The 11,761-nt window shown below is 41.3% G+C and overlaps 1 non-coding gene across 1 annotated transcript; it reads left to right on the top strand.

Annotated features, from left to right (window-relative positions):
* The first annotated feature begins 8,747 nt into the window (after window positions 1-8,747).
* Trnat-ugu (transfer RNA threonine (anticodon UGU)) lies at window positions 8,748-8,822 on the top strand. The gene has a single exon. It is a non-coding gene; the product is annotated as a tRNA-Thr (tRNA).
* The last annotated feature ends 2,939 nt before the right edge of the window (window positions 8,823-11,761 follow it).

Genomic DNA, 11,761 nt, shown 5'->3' with positions numbered 1-11,761 from the left:
TGTAACCTGTGGCTACAAGTCCATTCCCTTTATGGGGTAATCGAAATAATGAACAACGGAAAAAAGTGTGGGTCAATTTCTTCTTCATTTTTCGGAACTTTTGATAATAGTAAATCGTTGGCTCTTTGAGGGCGTGGTAGGTACATACAAGAGATTAGTGTAAGATTAGAATTTGGGTTAGATACAGTGCCAGGAGGTTCTGTTTCTATCTGGCTAGCTTCAAAGTACTTCACCATCTACTAAGTGATGCGTTTCATTGTGAATGGTGTGGTCTGTGCTAGGTCTACCCTTTACTCCACAATGCTGTTCCTTCGATGCTATTAAAACCAGGATGTTATCAAAATATATGCACAGTGGCAGACTGGAGTCTGCAGAAATATTTCCAGTGGTGGGGAGGGGGGAAGGCGCGTCGGGGCTGGAGTGCATGATTCTGAAACTGGCACTCTGTGTACAAATCAGCTGGTCAGTTACGAGGTGCATCAAGCTACAAGACCCTAACTCTATAAGCGCTACAACTGGCCAAAGCTAAGGTTTAGCAGTATTGTGGAGAATTCTTATCTGGAAGAGTATGAGTATACTGTAACGAATAAAAACTCTTTACTCCAGATTCCAAGGATGGTTAGGGGCGACGGGTGAAAGTGCCCTTTTGCCTATCCTCCCCTCCCCACCTCCTCCCCTCCCCCTCCCCTTCCCCCTCGCGGACGCCAATGGCTGGCCCGTTCATTTTGAGAACATCAGAGTTGCAGTAACCTTTCTGAGAAACTGTTCTAGATGTCCTTGCGCGTCAATCTTACCACTCACAACAGCAGTGGGAATGTCGGTTATCGCTCAAACAACTGGTTTTCGGCTCTTATCAGTTTCCCAGCCTCACTTTAACCTAATTGTTAAAGCCCGTCACAATACCAGTTCTTGTAATAACCGATTTTCAGTATTTTATTTACATTATTTCCTCTTCTAACGTAGAAATCAAACAAAGATAAAAATTTTTACTTTCTCAGTTTCTTGATAAATGGAATCAAAACGTCAAATACATTTATGATGACCTGCAGCCGTCCAGAACGAAATTAGAATTATATTAATACCGTCAGCTGCTCACGAGTGTCGATATATATCAACGGGGACAGGCGACAATGTGTGCCTGTCTGCGACTCGAACCCGGGATCTCCTGCTTACATGGCAGGCGCTCTGCCCATCTGAGCCACCGAGGGCACAGACGATAGTGTGACTGCAGGTACTATCTCGCGCACGCTTCCCGCGAGACTCACATTCTCACCTTCCATGTCCACGCACTACATTCGTAGTGTCCCACACCAACACATTCATTACTCGTGGAACACATTCTTACCAAGTCCCGTAACAGTTCGGGGAATACTTGTGCATCTTCACAGAAGAAGGTCATGGCTGGTGTTGCCAGAACCATATACTTATATGGATATGGACATGTCTTCCACGAGGAATGAGTGTGTTGGAGTAGGACTCTACGACTGTAGTGTATGGACATTCAAGGTAAGAATGTGAGTCTCGCAGGAGGCGTGCGCGAGATAGTCCCTGCAGTCGAACCATACACTGTGCCCTCGGTGGCCTAGATGCATAGAGCGTCTGTCATTTTAGCAAGAGATCCCGGGTTCGAGTCCCGGTCGTGGCACACATTTTCACTTGTCCACGTTGATATTTATCAACGCCCGTGAGCAACTGACGGTATTAATATAATTCTAATTTCTTTAAATTAAATAGTCCAATAAAACTTTGTCCGCTGTTCGCTGTTTCTCTCAAAATATAGCGAGTACTTCTATACCACAGAAAACTGCCAGTATTATCCTACTGATTTTAGTTTTTAGAACTCTGCTCAAAAATTATATTTAAATCGGTTATCACAGCACTATGCGGGCATTACGTATAATCCAGCGATAAAGAGTGAAAACTGCGGCAGGAGAACTCTCTTTTTCGTTTTAATTTCTCTGTTAACGGCTAAAAGCAGATAACGTAGACACAGGCAGCAGATCAGGCACTTTCTATTTTTATCCCGAACTATGAATGATTTGTAAAATTTTAACTTTTTCCCTTGTATGATGTCGCAAGTCGACCAAATCGACCATTGTGCTTCACTCGTACTGCATATCGTAAAATACTTCCAGGCTTCCAGATGGTGCCATTCTGTGTTACAACTGACGTTCGACAACAGCGAGAAACTGCGTCCATTCTCGCGCACTGCTTGTATAACAGGCACAGTATTGTCTCGGCAATGTTGGACCAATTCACTTGTTGCTCGTTTCTATCAGCAGTGTTATTAAAGTGGCATACATCACTTTTCCCATTTTTTCTGTAATAACGCAGTATTTAAGAGCTATGGAAATCTTACGAATAAAAATTACTCGTCTTTTTTAAAAAAGGTTTATTTGAAAACTAAAAATTTTACTACGACAACTGTGGCTAATTGGTATATCTGTTTTTACGTGGTTATCAGGAAAATATAAAAAGATACTTGTTATAACCGAGAGCAAACAAATACCGAAAGACATCGGTTATTCAGAACTAAAATACCCATGTCGTTTTAACTGATCGGTTTTTCTATCTCTAAACTGCAGTGTCGCCACAGAAAAGTGTGTCGTTCCATCAATGTACATAGCAACGTTGAGATATGTATGTGTTTATGCGCAATATCGGCAAATGGAAACACGAAGAGGTAATAAGCACATGAGCGATAGAATTTATTTCACAGTCAGAAAAGTCGAGTGACAGACAAGACTGAATCACTGTAATAGAAATTATATGGAAAGCTGTGTAAAGGAAAATTTCCAGTTCTTTCGTGGATTCCAAAATTGAAGCAAATTCCGGGACATCAAGGTGACATAGTCTTATACGGATAGTATTCCATGACTAACGTAATTGGCCCACATACTGTACTGGTATACTGATAATATTACACTACTAAGGTAATTTACCTGAAATAATTTACAAACATGTTACTATAACATTCGCTACTACTCATTACGCTAATTGACCTTCAGCCATTAAGCGCAAGCACAGATCTCAGTTATGATACGTGCGCCATCCAAAAATTTATCAAGGTGGTAACTCAACACAACTACAAACGATCATTGTGTGCAAAATAAATAGAACACCTCATAAGAAGAACATGACGGGTTTGAATCATTCCCACCGCAAAGGATGAAAAAATCAGGCTTGCACATAAGACCACTTGATAACTAACCAGAAATTCAGATTAGTTGTAGCTTCGGTGACAATCGCCTTTTTTACATTTTCCCCGTAAACTAGATAATTATGAAACGTAACAACTACTCTAAAATATCTGCAGCAACGGACTTGCCGCGGAGGTTGCATCGGTTCACGTGAGATCACCGAAGTTAAGTGCGTTGTCGGGCGTTGAAGGCACTTGGATGGGTGATCATCCAGGCCGCCTCATGATGCCAATCGAGGAGCTACTCGACCCAATAGTAGCGGCTCCGGTCAAAGAAAACCATCATAACGACCGGGAGAACAGTGTGCTGATCCCCGCCCCTCCTGTTCACATCCTCCACAGATGATGACACGGCGGTCGGATGGTGCTGTCCCAGTAGGTCACTCGTGGCCTGAAGACGGAGTACTTATAAAGCAACTACTCTCCAGTGGATGGTCGAACTACTGAGACCTTGATGCCTGGCATCAATAACAGATGGCAGCACAAGAGGTTGGCTTACGCCTACTGCCGAATTTTGCGATCTGTCGTAAGCCTGCGTAAGCACGTGGGGCCTTCCGTCTTAAGTGCAAGCATATCCATTGCGTTTTCTGCCGTGCGACTTGAGTGGAATGTTTCATTATTTCTGAAATATTATAGAAATGTTTTTCGTTGTATATCCTCACCATCGGTACTGAATTTACTGTAAAATTACTTGCTCACTTTTCGGAACTTCCGTTCATAGTAAATCGATACTATTTGAAGCCGTGGTAGACACGAGTCTAGTGTGCTTCACCTTCAGCACCTTCTGTGTCAGTCTCGGTTCCTATGTCCCTGATTTCACAACGAACAGTTCGTTGTCTACTGAGTATACTGTCTGTTGCACGACACTATCCCTCCCACGCTGCTAAATGTAGGTCGTCGGCAAAATATGACTGCAGTGGAACAAGGGCGTCTGCAGAAATTTCCCCAGGAGGTGGTGGTGGCATTGTTAGTGGTGTGTGTGTGTGTGTGTGTGTGTGTGTGTGTGTGTGTGTGTGTGCGTGTGTGTGTGTGTGTGTGTGGAGGCCATTACTATGAAATTCACACAGTCCAGACCGCCAAGGAAAATAAACCTTGAGATTTGGAAAGGTTGTTGATCTTATACCGCTTATACTGCATATTTCGAAATTCCACCTCTAAGGGGGATACACAGGAAATGAAAGGATTTTTGAAACATGTAGCTATTAAGGTAATTTTGAAGCTAGGCAGACGAAAATTTGTATCTGGTTTCTAGGTCAGAAATAAAGAAATATGTGTTCCAGTATTATTGGGAATTTAACCTCTATGAGGTGAAATAGTAGGTGAACATTTTATCTTGAGATAAAAAATTATGGAAGGACTATTGAAGTATTTTTAAGGCTATATCTACGAAAATTGGTATTTGACTTCAAGGTTACAAATAAGAAAATACGTATTTTCGTGTTTTTGGAAGTTCAACCCCTAAGGGGATGAAATAGAGTGAGCTGGTGCGTTTCTGGCGCCAGTTTCCGTCGATCGATGTTTCGATCTTTGAGTCGCGGTCCAGAGGACACTGCTCGCTAACCGACTGTAGTAGTTCTCTGTGCGGCCCAACATCGGGCTTACCGCGCTTACACTGGACACAGTTGCCAACAAATCGCATGCCATCGCCATATAGGTTGGGCCAAAACATGTGTTCCCGAACTCTGTTCAAGGTCTTGTAGAACCCCAAATGATCCCCTACCGCCGAATCGTGGAAATATCTGAGTGCCATGCTAACTCGTTCCTGTGGAATACAGACCTTCCCTTCACCACGGTTGTCTTCCCCTTTACACAAGACACTCCCCCCCCACCCCACCCCCCGAAGACCTCGCCATCCGCCAACTGCTGCCGAATCGGTCCCCACCCGGGGTCCTCGGCCTGTTTGCCGGCTAAGTCGCAGAAGAAGCCGGGTGTCTCGGAGAGAAGGAAATTGACCCCCAGATCCGGCTCCACGTGGCCCTTGCCTTCCCCAGACTCTGCCGCGAACATACGGATAAGAGCGTCGCCAATTCATTGTCTCTGCCACTAATATGGCGAACCTGGAGATAAGTCTCGTCATCTTAACTTCGGTATGATTTTTAGCGATCTTATTAATCAAAGTTTAAGGGCTGGCACTGGCCAAGTAACTCACGGAGGCTCATTGGTTTCAGTCCAGTTGTATTGCTCACCTGTTCTCCAGATAGGGTTGTGTAGTTTATGTCTCAGAAAATTGTCTGCTCTTGATGTGTGTTGTGTTAGAGATAACTGGCAGCGGTCGACGCTAGCATACTGGGAGCAGAGCACCACGGCGGCAGAGAGATATTTGAGGCCATGTCCTCTCCTTTACATCTTGGGTTATGTTGTCACTTTTGCGTGATTCCATCTTTCCGGTGCTGAACTATAGCATCCAAAGTTCAATTGCATTGCCATGTTGAGTATATTTCTATGTCATTCTCTGCCTCGTGGATCTCTTGTATTGATTTGAATCCTTGGTCTGCTCGCGTCTATCGCCAATTCACACGAAATATTGAAGCAACCTTATTTTAAGGGTATTGTCATATAGTCATGTTCTAGTTGTAATCATTCTAAGAATATTGTTGATTAATCAACTGAGTAAGTAAATTTGAAGGTCCGTTTAGTCAAAATTAAAGGACCCCCTTAATTGTTTTAGTCATTTTTATACAGTTTTGTTTAGGAAAGTTGGCAAGCCGAACGTTAAATATCTGTATTCTTACGCTTAATCTGTTTCTCCCCTGATTGCAAGTAGTGAGAGTTCTGCTATGAATTTTATGGACATTTGTGCTATTTAAGTAAAGCTTTACCTAAGTATATATACCTAGTCATATTCAAATTTCAAGTTTTACGGGTCTCGTTCCACTTAACGAAATTTATTTATTATTTGTCCAACTGATCTGGCCTTGTGATTTTATAATGCTTTTGATTGTAATAAAATATGTAGCAACTACAACGGATTACTATTGTGATTTTGGTGTGTCACTACCATACCCCATATCACAGAGGATGAAATGTTTCATGAAATATATGAAAACCTGTTTTTGATACATTCAACGATTAAGAGGGTGGAATATAGGATGTAATGTTTTATGAAAGTATTTCAGTGCGAAAGAGTTTTTAAAGCGAAATCTATGAATATTGTGTTATAGAAAACTACGTGTTTCACTGTTTTTGGAACCACAACCTCCAAGAAGGTGCAATAGGGGCACAGGTTTCACTGACCCATAGCCTTCCAGCCCAACCTGCAAAGTATACGGACTTGAAATTTGATGAAGGTGTAAATCTTACGCTGAAAGCATCATTTAAGAAGAGATTGTTCGAAATTTCACTCCTATGGGGGTGAAACATGGGTTGAAAGTCTTTTTTTTTAAATATGTCCCTATGTCCCTATTGAAGCTATAACTACAAAACTACGAAAATTGACATTTGGTGTCTCAGTCAGATACAAAAAAGAAACAGGTTTTTAGCATTTTCCGAAATTCTTCCATTGGGGGATAAAATAATTAGTGAAGGTTTTTTGAAAATAAATCATTATTAAAGAACTACTGAAGCAGTTTTATAGCTACATCTATGAAAATAGGTATTTGACATCTCGGTTGGATGTAAAAAAAATGTGTTTCGTTGCTTTTGGAAATTTAACTCAGTAATAGAGTGAAATAGGGGATGTAATGTTTTATGAAATATTTCACTATGAAAGCATTTTTAGAATTAAATGGATGAAGATTTGAATTTGGCTCCTCGGCTCTAAATAGAAGAATACGTGTTTAATTGTTTTTGAAAACCCAACCCCTAAAGGGTGTGAGATGTTTCAGAAAATGGTTCATTATGAAAGGATTGCTAAATATATCTGACAATTCGTATTCGGCTAATATGTTACAATTTTTAAAAACTACGTGTTTTTCTGGTTTTGGAACTTCGAGCATAAGGGGATGAAAATTTTAATGAAATATTTATTGCGTTATATTAAAATATTTTAAATCTGCATCTATGAAAACCGGTATTTCACTTCTCAATTAGATATAAAGAAATATGCGTTAGGGAATGAAAGACTGTACGGAGATATCACCACAAGAATACAAACGGCTTGATTAACAAAAACCTTGGACTCCAGCTGTCAGCATTGCTTTTTGATCATTCAGTAAAAGACCATGCTTCAACGGCGCTAAGTTTAGAAAGTTTAGAAAGTGTTGCAGTTTATAAAAGACATAAAAAAACGATTAAAGAAAAAAATTCTTTGCAGACCATGAACGGTCTACGCAAGTAAAGAAGCGGATGATAAGCTAGCTCTTTATGCAAATGAGTTGGTCAGTTTAAGTTCCGAGACATGTCATGCAGCAGGAACGGAATCCTATAGTTGCTACGATTGGCTAAAGGAAAAGTTTTGCAGAATCACTCGAAATCACTTCTGCAAGTGGCTAAGAATCTCGTAATGAATAAAAATTCTGTACTGAGAATTCCAAGGTGGGAGATGCAAGATTCCTCCCCCCCCCCCTTCCCCCTCCTCACAATGCTATCCTTCTTTACCTACAGCAAAAAATAAATAAATTAATTAATAAATAAAACTAGAGAAATTTCTACTGTGAAACTATTTGCATACAAGAGAACGGCCCTTGAAATTTAACTCTTCAAAGTTTTAAGCCCTGCTCATTCCGGATATTGATTAGAAAGTGTTAATCCACATGTGAAACCTGAGTATATAATCCCTGTGACATTTGATCAACGGTGTTCCATAAGGACAGGTTCTCATTCAAAACGTTCGAAAATTCAATTTCTTTGTAGTTGCATTTTTTAAAGGTGTACTTGTCTAGACTCTTGGAACAGAAAGTTTTTTTAAATCCGTGCTTTACAAAAGTTTCTACAGTCCATTGTTTGAAGCAGTGTCACGGCTGCCATGAGCCGCGCGGGGTACCCGCCATGTGTCCAACGCCTTGTCACGGTTCGCGCGGCTCCCCCTGTTGGAGGTTCGAGTCCTCCCTCGGGCATGGTTGTGTGTGTGTTGTCCTTAGCATAAGTTACTGTAAGTAGTGTGTAAACATAGGGACTGATGGTTCAAATGGCTCTGAGCACTTTGGGACTTAACATCTGAGGTCATCAGTTTCCTAGAACTTAGAACGACTTAAACCTAACTAAATTAAGGACATCACACACACCCATGCTCGAGGCAGGATTTGAACCTGCGACCGTAGCGGTCGCGTGGCTCCCGACTGAAGCGCCTAGAACCGCTGGGCCACATCGGCCGGTCTATCATGTATTCTAGAAGAGTTGCAAGGTCGTCAGTGGCGCCTGTTCTTTCGAGAGCAGTTACTATCTTCATATCTATGGATAAACGTTACCCAGCCATTGACCTTCGTCTGTGCGAATGCGCACAGGTTGCCGGAACTCTTACGGGAATCGTCACCTTAGTGTGAGCCAGTAATGAGTGGATGGACAAGTACCTATTAAGTACATTACGTATGCGGATTGTGGACGGTTGGGGATGTGAGTCTCACGGGAAGCGTGCGAGGGATAAATTCCTGCAGTCGTGCTGTTCATGTGTGCCCTCGATGGCTCAGATGGATTGAGCGTCTGCCTTGTAAGCAGGAGATTCTGGGTTCGAGTCCCAGTAGGGGCACACTTTTCAGCTGTCCCCATCGAAGTATATCAACAACACCTGTCGGCAGCTGAGGGTTTCAATTAATTATCAGTTGTGAAGGTGATTCGATGAACCCTTTGCCAGGCACTTAAATGTGTTTTGCAGGGTATCCATATAGATGTAGATGATAACTCGTCCCGTGTCGCACGTGCTCAAAATGATTCATACTGCAGAATGCATGCAAACATACTCACCGAAAATACGGACGAATATCAAGTGCAGGCTGCCGAGTGCTGCATATCCAGCTTTGACAGATCGGCTTTTCCTGCCAAGAAGAACAGGAAGTTGCTGTGTAGGAACAATCAGAGGTAGAGGAAGGGTTGATAAATACTCCTTGACTTGCAGACTAAACGTAAATAACGAAAATACATTTTTGGTAAAAATTGGTCAAAACATAATCGGTTGCCCTCCGTATTGGATTAGCTGTTTTGAATATTGAAAATCTGACTTCAGATTCGTTTTCAGCGACATTAAAAATATATATATGTAACACTCAGTTCATGCAAATCGAAGTAATAATATAACTAAATGTTTTCCCTAAACTTTGAACACATTTTTTTCGGGTAACTATTTTCTCAGAACGGCATGCAGCATAAATTAAAAGTGGTTCGTTCTCTTAACATCTACCTCTGACCCCTAAAAGTACACTTTTCTTAGGAGCTTATAGCTATAATATGACATTTGTTAATATTAACTAATTTTTGTGTAGGCATAAGGAGTGAAACAAACCCACAAAAATTGAACTCAAAGTTCGAGTTAGCACTGTATTGTTAAATTTAAGGTTGTTTCATTGCGGTTAGGTATACGCTCCCATAAATTTTATGTTTTATCGACTGATGTTATCCATTTTCAATTTCAGAGGAATAATGTAGTATCAACTGATGGTACCCATTTTTGAATTCAGGTAACATATGAGGTGCCACACTGCACGCGCTCTGCGTACTCCAGTCTCGCAGGCCCTTGATCAAATCATAATTACGGGCGCCATTTTTTATTGAAAATCTAAAATTAAGCTCATAGTATTATCACTCGTAATTCCCAAACAGATCTTTCGAATGTATTTTCATTGTCTCAAAAAGAATTTCAAATGTACCCTTTTTTGCTCATTTGTATGAGAACCTGGCCGTAACGCCGGAATATAGTCACGAGATTTTTTTTCAGAGACGCTGTACGTTCGCGAGAAGACTTTCGTTCTGCGCGTGTCGAAGGACATTCCTCAGATATTACTGTGTGTGTGCTACTCAGTCGTGCCATTTAAGTGTACATCTTTGCATAGTTTTCCTTTCACGATGTAAACAGTGTTCCGCTCAGTTGCTAACTGGCCAGTGAGTGGTTCCGAAGGTATCAGATGTGCGGTGCGTTCGGTCTGCTAGGACAACAGCAGACTAGCGTGGTGCGATGGCAGAAGCAGACACTGAGGGAGCTAGCTGCTGGGACGCCAGCGAACAATTTATGCCAAGTAAGACGAAGAGGACTATTCTAAAATTACGAGCCGTCTCAAAAGTATTTACCATTGGTAAATCTTGCTGTTGAGTCTGACAAAACTGGCAGTTTTGCCTAGAGATACATTAGAGAGAGCTACAGGAAATCCCCCCACCCCCCTCAATGAATTTTTGGTTGTGATGACAGGCCGATTGGTAGTGTAGCCCGAGATCTAAGTTAGGTTGGAAGGTGGTAATTTGATTGAGAGTTGTTTACGCCAACGATTATGAATGCCGACTAAACGTTGTGCGAGCAGATTGCCCTGTAGCGTAGCCTAGCGTTTCCGTCCGCGCCACATTTAACACACTTTCTCTAACTGTGTACAAAAGTCTCACAACAGCCACGATAACTACGTTTCTGGTGGGGGGAGGGTAGAGTCCACTATGTAACTTTCACTGCAAATTTTAGTAACCGCCGAAACTAACCGAAATAGAAGCGTAATTTTAACTATATTTCCTTTTGTGGGAAAATAATGGTTCTCCTCTTTCGGCAGCAACTGTAATATGTAGGCGACTTATTAGTTTTTTTTAACTCTGAATCATGATCTCAATAGACGCAATGCTTTTTTTACGTTACTTGATTTGTGGTCTATAGTAAACAATGCAACGAATTGGTAAATTCTTTGAAGTTTGACGTGTGTTACATAGACGACGTCTGCAATGTTCGTAAGGCCAAGTTTGCATATATTCGGTGTCTGTTTTTTTGGCCATGTACTGTATAATTAAGGGGAGGAGGATTATGTTCAAGGAGCAGTGCATTAGCAGTCTATGGATAAATTGAGAATTTGGATATAACGAACGGCATGCTCGGGCAGTTTGTGCTATTATGTTGACCACTGCGTAATTCGGACACAGTGATCATTGCCTCTCCCTCGTAACCAGGGGACTCGGGTGCTAATGCTGGTCTGGCACGAATTTTCAACAGTGCCCATTGACTAAAGTCTGTGCCCATTGTCAGCTAATGTCATTGTTTCGGTGTTAAATTGTATTTTGTTCACGATACGTAGTTTGGCTTTTTCATGGATAACAGCTTTGAAAAGCGTGCAGGTTATATTGATATTTGCTCGTCGTTAATCCAAGGCAACTATAGCGATTTATAAACACAGTTGTAGTTCGTATTAAGCCTACATACGTAATTGTGTCCTGTGTTTCTTTACCAAGAACTACTTCGTAAGTAATTCCCCTGTAGTGGTATTTTGTTTTAGTATTTTGTTTAAATATTTATAGACTGCAGGCTTGGATGAAATATGAAACACATGTCCGAAGTTCCTGTTGATACTGCAGATACTGTTTCATCCGTACTAGGGGCCAAAACATTTCATCTAATACAGAAGGACACAATTTGTCTCGAGATTTAGCAATTTTTCGTAATAGAGGCCTTGCTTCGATATATTTTTCTCTAATTCTTGTTTGGATTTAATCTTAAAACACACTAAC

This window comes from Schistocerca gregaria, unplaced genomic scaffold, assembly GCF_023897955.1.
Source record: "Schistocerca gregaria isolate iqSchGreg1 unplaced genomic scaffold, iqSchGreg1.2 ptg000437l, whole genome shotgun sequence".
NCBI classification, from domain to species: Eukaryota; Metazoa; Arthropoda; class Insecta; order Orthoptera; family Acrididae; genus Schistocerca; species Schistocerca gregaria.
This window is presented reverse-complemented; position numbering and strand designations above follow the sequence as displayed.